We start from the raw sequence: 7,702 nt of genomic DNA on the forward strand, positions 1-7,702 counted from the left end.
GTCGAGCTGACTGATTGACTGCTTGAATATTTATTCTCGAGCATTCAAAACCTTGGCTCCATCTCACAAGCATAATTATTTTAATATATTATTTTTCTTTATTTATACACTTCAAATACACCTGCGAGACAGTAAATCCGTCAATTACCAGTTAAGAAATTAATATTAAATCCTGTCCTGTGCTTCTCTGTATATACTTAATCCGTCCTGTATTTTAATGCTCTGTCAATTTATTAACTTCCAGAATTTCCATGCATTTTTCTCTGACATCCTGCTAACTAAATCTATTCTCGTTTTTGATCTACTATTATGTCTTCTCCCACTTTCAAAACACATGTACAGCCTTGAGCAAAAAGTTCACTGATACACCTCTGGCAGTTGCAACAACATAAGTTGTTGCACGGACTTTTTATGCGAGAACAATATGAAGCATAAAAAAGAGTATGAGAAGGAAGGGTATTCTTGTCACTGGAAAGGCAAAACACAAAGCTGGCTGAGTGTCGCCTACCTTTTGCTTTTCTGACCAGTATCATATGATTTTATTCAATTTAAGAATGAAGAAAAACAATAATATATTCGCTTTTAGTTTCGGCAGTCAGGCTGAGTCAAGATTCTGAAAACCTATACAATATGTGAATATCTGTGTGATTTACCGGTATATCAATGAGCACGATGATGAATAGTTCGACACCTGTGATTTTTTAAAATCCTACCTTAGGTAGGAATTAGAGTGGATATGATGGAAAAAGGCCTTTGTACTGGAAGACGGGCCTCCTCTTCCTACCCAACCGCTTGTGACAAGAAAAAAATTGGATAGGGAGGATGATGATAATGATAATATGGTCAGTACTCATCATTAGTCCGGGATGTCGTCTAACATAATTTTTTCCATACAGCCAGTAATGTGAACTGAAGGAAACCAGGAATCAGTTGTACAGGTTGCAGTGGAACTATAATATTTCTTTTACCATTAGTTACTGTGGATTTAACGTCTTAAATCCCCAGACATTTTAAAATTAATGGCGTGCAATGCTATACGTTCTGGAACGGGGACCGACGTCCCCATGACACACGTTCCAGAACGGGGACCGACCTTTAGGGGTTAAATATTGACCCCTTCACAACTAGGGACTCTTACTAAGTTGAGGAATTTCGCTTGGTGACAGCAAGAGCAAACTACTAAAAGACGTCATCGGATACAAGTGATTAGGAGGAGGAGAGAGAAAAGAAAAAGGAAAAAAAGAAAGCACAAAACCAAACAAGAAAAAGGAAAGAAAGAAAAGAACAAAACAGAACAACAAAAGGAAAAGAAAAGAAGAAAAAAAAGAAAAAAGAAAACAAAAAGAAGCAGAACAAAAGGGAAGAAAGAAGAAGAGAAGGGAGGAGGAGGAGGAGGAGGAGGAGGAGGACGACGACGACGACGACGACGACGACGACGACGCAGGCAATTTACACTTGAGGATTAGTGTGTAATTATTTTTGTACAACTGTTTACCTCATCTTAAATGTCGGGATCAACTGCCTAGCCCTGGGCTCCTACGCTCCTCATGGGGCAATGTAGGATTGGATGATGGATGGATGGATGGACAATTGTTTACCGAGTTTTGCCAATACACTGGAAAAATTGGCATAATTCTCGACATTTATCTTGAGATATATATTTTCAGCGTCCTTTTAGCATCTGAGAGCAAGTGCGGCAAATTTTTAGTACTTCTGAAAGCAAGTTAAGCTACATTGGAGTACCTGAGCGAATTTTTTTTTTTTTTTTTTAAGAGAATGAATGGAGCAAGAAAAAAAAGGAAATAAAAAAAAGTCCATGCGCCTAAAGGCATCCTCCATTCATAAAATATTTATAACAAATGGATTTAAATAAAAATACATTAAATGTTTGTGGGAAGTAACTCCCAGGAAGTGAATTCCAGAGTGTCGTAGTTCTGGGGATAAAAGAATTTTGATAAGCAGAGGTTCTGCTTTGCGGGGGAGAGAGTGTGCAAGAGTTCATGGACGCTCCCAGCTGTTCGAGTATTTCGGGAGAAAATGTGAAGGGGAGGCACACTTGAAGCAAGTTCGTCATAGCACGTACGGTAAAAATATCGGTAAAATAATGCTAAAGATGCAACATCCGTACGTACTGATAATGGAGGAATGTCCCGCGTAATGGTAATGGCAGGATTATTGATTAAACTAATGGCTTTATTTTGAATTTTGTCCAACTGCCTCATTGCAACCGCTCCACATCCACTCCACAGTGGCGAACAGTATTCGATCTGAGAACGCACATGACTTTCGTATATCATGGCCAACTGCTCGTCAGTGAAGAATTCACGAACTTTGTACAGAAGTCCCAATTCTTTAGAAGCATTTTTAGCAAGGGATTTAACATAAGCTGTTCAGCTTAGGTTGGCGGTTAGTGTGACACCTAGGATATCAATTGTAGTGGATATGGGAATACTGACATCATTTAAAATTATGTGGGAGTCTCGGGGATTCTTTCTATTGGAAAATTTTCGTGTTGCAAAAAGCACGTGTGGTAAAGTTCTATAACGCACCTGACAGGAATACTGGTTGCATTTTCAGTATCGCCTGAGAGCAAGTATAGTGACTATATAACACATGAGTGGGAGTTTAGCAATATCTTACACCTTGCGAGGGCTAATACAGCAAGATTTTACACATTCTGTGAGGGAATTTACCAAGATTTTACAAATACCGAGAGTGGCAAGATTTACCACCTCCCAAAAGCAAATTTTACATTCTAACACCAGAGAGTAATTTATCACATTTGTGGATTTGATTTGGGAAATGAACTTAAAAACGTATGCGACAACCTTACACTCACAGTGCTGGAACAAAACTGAGGAAAGTAAAAGATAGGAGCTGATAAGGGAGACCTAATTTGCCGGAATATCAGTGGCCTCAGCTGATAAAACAAGTGAGTTGAGTGATTATAACATAACCTTATCAGCTGTGTACGAGCAAAGGAATTGATGGGTGAAAAGTGTCACAAGGAGTGGTACAAAAAAGAGGAACAGAGGTGGAAATAATGGATACTGGAGGATTACTGAAGGAGGGCGGGAGATGTTAAGAAGACACTGAATAAGTAAAAATAAAGCAAAATCAATCTGTAAGAAGGAGTGGTACACAAGGAGCAGGAACAGAGGTGGAAATAGATGCGGGTAAATTATGCAACGAGTAAGGGAGAAGCAAAGAATGTAAAGCCACTCCAAAAAAAAAAAAAAAAAAAAAAAAAAAAAAATAGTGGAAAAGGAGGAGGAACGGAGGGGGAAATGATAGATACTGATAAATTACTGAAGGAGGAAGGAAAATACGAAGAATATAAAACAGAAGAAAAAGTAGAAAATGTTGACACAGAAGAGAAGAAGACGGAGAAAACAGAGGAAGAAAGAGGATGAAAGAAAGAACTGAGAAGGAGCGGCATAAAATGAGAAGCAAGAACGGAAGTAGAAATAACAGATATTGGTAAATCATTCTCCCCTTCAGTCCGATGACGTGTTTTCATATTTCATTCTTGCAACTCCAGGATCATGCGAAAGTGATGTCAGTGGACTACATGCCAAAGTAGCCCTTCTCCAGCTCATCCTCCTGTCGGGGAATAGGGAGGGGACTAAGGGACGTTTATACAACTGGACAGCTCCACCATCCGGTCATATCGGTGCCATCACGTGAAGACATCCCTCTCTAGCACCCTTACAACCACAAAATGATTTATTCAACCTGGGATAAAACTCTTGTAGTGACGGAGTTAATGAGAGCTATATCTAACTCCTACAGTTCGAAGTCTCTCCAAAGCTGAATTAAATGTTTGGAGATCGTACGAAAATGTATGGCCGGGTTGAAGGGACCATAGAAGGAGGTGGGGCTCTCAACTATCCAGTCATTCGAAGTGCACTGCAGGAAGAGGGAACCGTAAGTCTGCACTTCACTTGGTTCGAGTTTCAGATGAGCCTGGCCAAGAAAACAGAATATAGGTAAATGGCAAAAGTCCCTGTTTCTGCTAAGTCGTATGTGCCCAAGGCTATACTGGCCTCCAAACAATGGTGAAGCATGTTTTATCAGAGCATGTGTGTGTGTGTGTGTGTGTGTGTTCTTACCTAATTGCATCTTTACAGGAATGAGTCAAGCTCGTACTGTCCCGTATCTTAAACCATATTTATCGTACATATCCTTAAATTTGTGAATTGTTTTGGCACACACTATTTCATTCGGTAGTGCATTCCATTGATCATTTGCTCTGTTTGGGAAACTGAATTTCCTTACGTCTTTATCACCTCTCTTCTTATGCAGTTTTTTGCAGTGTCCTCTTGCTGATGCTTCCCCATATGTTAAGTAATCATTTATGTCTATTTTCTCCTTCCCTGATATGCATTTATATAGCATTATCATGTCGCCTCTTTTCCTTCTCTCCTGTAGTGTTGGTAGATTCAGTTTATTTAGTCTTTCTTCGTAGCTTAGATCCCTTAAGCTTGGTATCCATCTTGTAGCGGCCCTTTGAACTTTTTCAATCTTCTCTATGTGTTTTTTGAGATGAGGACTCCAGACTACTGATGCATTCTCCAGGGTTGGTCTGATGAATGATGTTATTATCCTTCTTAGCATGCCTTCATTTATGTATGTGAATGCTATTCTCATATTTGCAAGCAGTGTGTGTGTGTGTGTGTGTGTGTGTGTGTGTGTGTGTGTGTGTGTGTGTGTGTGTGTGTGTGTGTGTGTGTGTGTGTGACCTCAAAACAATCGTGGAGCATGTTTTATCAGAGCATGTGTTTGTCTTGTGTGTGTGTGTGTGTGTGTGTGTGTGTGTGTGTGTGTGTGTGTGTGTGTGTGTGTGTGTGTGTGTGTGTGTGTGTGCAGTGGGGACACACCCACACACAACAAATATCACAGCACGATACACACTCACTGACGAAAATCAACCGTACAGAACATACAAATGCACACATATGCTTGCATTCGTATATCAGACTGCATACAAATGCACACATATGCTTGCATTCCTATATCAGACTACATTCAAATGCACACATATGCTTGCATTCCTATATCAGACTGCATTCTCCCTGGTTACCACCCACACACACACACACACACACACACACACACACACACACACACAAAGAGGCATACACAGCTACACGCATACATAACCCTTATTCATTAGGGCGCCTCCACACGTGTGCTCAAACATACGTTGGCAACACAGCTGGCAACGTCCGGAAACGTGTTTGCATACGTGTGTCCAAATAGAAGTATTTGGACACACGTATGCAAACACGTTTCAGTACAGTTTCGAACACTGGCAGCAGAGGTGATGGGATAAGTGTGTCCATACGAGGCTGCTGAGACTTCAAGATGATGTTGCCAACATGATCTGGATGCTGCTGTTCCCAACATGTTTGCAGCGTGTTCGTACTGTGTTGCTTACATGTTGCCAGCACTTGTTTGACCACACGTGTGGACGCGCTCTTAATCAAAACAAAGCAAAAACATAAAACACGGACGTGTGTGTGTGTGTGTGTGTGTGTGTGTGTGTGTGCGCGCGCAGTGGGGACACACACACACACACACACACACACACACACAAATATATTACAGCACGATACACTCACTGACGAAAATCAACACGTACAGAACATAAACATGCACACATTCCTATATCAGACTGCATTCTCATTGGTTACCACAAACAAACAATCACACACACACACACACACACACACACACACACACACACACACACACACACACACACACACACTACGTACTTAAAATACACATTCTAAAACGCAAACACACACACACACACACACACACACAATCATTTAATCACACACACACACACACACACACACAACTATGATGCATACACAGTTACACGCATACTTAACCCTAATTCATTAATCAAAACAAAGCAGAAACATAAAGCACGGACTGTGTGCGTGTGTATGTACGAATAACAGTGCCTGTGTGTGTGTGTGTGTGTGTGTGTGTTTCGAGAGCATAATGTTCACATCAGACAACAAAGTGTGGATTAACAACTTCGTTTATGTATGAATGAATGTACAGTACATATTTCTGTGTCGTCTACGTGTGGTTTCTAAGGACTTATGTGAACAAATGTGCCATTTATGAAGAATGTGTGTGTGTGTGTGTGTGTGTGTGTGTGTGTGTGTGTGTGTGTGTGTGTGTGTGTGTGTGTGTGTGTGTGTGTGTGTGTGAGAGAGAGAGAGAGAGAGAGAGAGAGAGAGAGAGAGAGAGAGAGAGAGAGATGCCTGGGTACATTGTTTTTAAGATACCTGAGACCAAAGGCAGATGGAAATACAGTAGAACATGAGAAAGGCAGTTCCAGGGTTGACTTATTGTATACATTAATGAAAGAGCATCACTTAACTCTTGCATTAAAAAGTAAGACAGAAAAGAGGTGAAAGTGCCCTGCCAGACAGGTGCTACATGCAATTCATCCCTTTAAAAAAATAATGCAGGTATATTTTAATTTATTATAAGCAAGGATGATTGACATCAAAGAGGCCGCACAAAAGGGAAATCATTAATCAATCAGTAATAACACTATACTTGTGCTAGACAAGGACATCTTTATGCTGAGGCACTAATATAATTTATAAGCTCTCTGCCGTGCTGTTCAAACATCCCTCAGTTCCCTCCCTATCCCTAGAAAGGAGGACAATGGATTGCATGAAATGGTATCTTTAGTCTGCATTCAACTAGGTTCATGTCCAGACTAGCCTGGAACCATAACTGCAATACTGTACTGGTAATGATATGGCTTGTCCATTGCAGTACAAGTATGTATAATTAAAAATATTAATACAATAATGGGGCATAGGAAACTCAATCACCATGAAACAATACCCAAACACTGCAATATTATTCAGGAAAAGCCAGTCATCCTTCAACCACTGAATACCTACACACTTCAGCTGAGGTATTTAATAACTGGTACAAAAAAGAACAATAAGAACACAGTGCCAAAATCTGGCGCTGAGCTGTATCATCGGCTACAAGTTGAGTATGCTGGGCGGACTGCGAACACTAATGCGGCAAGTTTGAAGAAATGTATTAACAAAAGAAGTTTATTACAAATGGGACTACTGAAACAGGAAATGGAATTAATGTCTGAAAGAAGACCAACAGAGGTAGGGAAGGACATGATAATACGTATGGAAAAATATGGTGATTTTCGAAGTCCTCAAGAAAGGGGGAGGGAGGGTGGAAGGTGAGTCAAGAAAGGAAAAGCAAAACGTCGCTGTAAAGTGTAAAAAAGACAGTCAAGGAAAATAGGGCGTATGGAGAGGAGAGTATTTCAATGAGTACAGAGGGGAGGACTGTTACTGGACATCAAATTAGAGTGAGTAAACCTAGTATAACCAATTCTGAGGTGTGCTAAAACAGTTGCCTGAAGCATTTATTTATTATTTTTTTTAGCTGAAATATACAGTACTTAATTTATACACATATTTAACAAAGACAGCTCTTGTTCAACTGAAGCCATTCACTTATTCAACCATTTAATTATCAGCAACGCTGGGTCTGGTTAGTACTTGGATGGGTGACCGCCTGGGAACACCAGATGCTGTTGGCATCCCTACGTGTCAAGTGGGGTTGGTGGAGGATTAGTGCCCCTCCCTGTAAAACAATTAACTCTAAGCCCTTGGCCACCCCGTTTGGG

Source organism: Coenobita brevimanus, chromosome 25, assembly GCF_032717465.1.
Source record: "Coenobita brevimanus isolate Jiangsu-jjx chromosome 25, ASM3271746v2, whole genome shotgun sequence".
Classification (NCBI taxonomy): domain Eukaryota; kingdom Metazoa; phylum Arthropoda; class Malacostraca; order Decapoda; family Coenobitidae; genus Coenobita; species Coenobita brevimanus.